A 1,019-nucleotide genomic window follows, 5' to 3' on the forward strand; every position below is an offset into this window, starting at 1 on the left:
TTGGGTTTTCTGGGTTTCCCACACCTCGCAGCGAATGCTGGATCAAAATTATTCCCCAGAAGGACATGTAAGTAATAAAAGTACAGCAATGTAACTTTTGAGGTGGCGTGTTGGAAAGTATGTACACATGTATACTCGGCTCACATATACTCCTGCATAGCGGAGAGGAGCGGCTGTGGTCTCAAGTTCGGCAGCTGCACTAAGAACATGTGCGGGAAGGTGGTCCCGAACATGGCTCCGTCCAGTTGGATAGCGGCACGAAGACGTTGTTATAGCTTGGGCTGTAGATCTTCACCTTGGACTTTCCCCACACGTCGCTGAGACCCACAGGCGGGGTTTTCTGCCAGTTACAGGAGATCTTTGGACACAATTCTAAGGCGCATATCATTCAGGCCACGCTTCGACACTATGTATGGGGCGTGAATCATGCCGTACAGCTTTTCCTCATCTCCGGAGACCCAGTCCATAGAACGGTCGAACACCAGATTCAGGAACACGTTCAGTGTCTGGGTGAAGAACTCTAGGCTCGTCCGGATGAACGGGTCCTGAATGTAGTCGGTAGGCACGCGGCAGAGGAACTCGTTGTCCTTGAACCAACTGATCCAGCTGCTATCTAATATCGGCTTATTCTTCTGGCTACAAAATTTTACTGTGAATTGCTATAATTTCCATAGAATTTCCCTAGCTTACTGGCTTTACATGTATAGAATAGAATAAAAAGTACACTGCGAAATGACAAGGAATATGTCATAGTTACTTATGGTTAATGGTCCGAGGACTCGATGCCATTTACAAAGACCTTAAACGCATCAAAGCGGCAATTCCAGCTTTTATATTATTTTATAAATATTATAAAGTTATAAATAATAGTATTGGTCGTAATTATTTTTTTCGTAATAGGTTTTTGACAGTAACATGGACTGGTAACATTATCATATTGCGTGGTTTGTTACATTTTACAATTGAAATTATTATGCAAAACATTGAACTGGAAGCCTCAGAAGCTATCGCAGGTAGGT

General features: G+C 43.4%; 1 long non-coding RNA gene across 1 annotated transcript; it reads right to left on the reverse strand.

Annotated features, from left to right (window-relative positions):
* Positions 1-179: 179 nt before the first annotated feature.
* On the reverse strand, positions 180-614 carry lncRNA:CR40719 (long non-coding RNA:CR40719). The gene has a single exon (NR_048534.1). It is a non-coding gene; the product is annotated as a long non-coding RNA:CR40719 (long non-coding RNA).
* Between the last annotated feature and the right edge of the window lie 405 nt (positions 615-1,019).

Source organism: Drosophila melanogaster, assembly GCF_000001215.4.
Source record: "Drosophila melanogaster chromosome Y 211000022279264 sequence".
NCBI lineage: Eukaryota > Metazoa > Arthropoda > Insecta > Diptera > Drosophilidae > Drosophila > Drosophila melanogaster.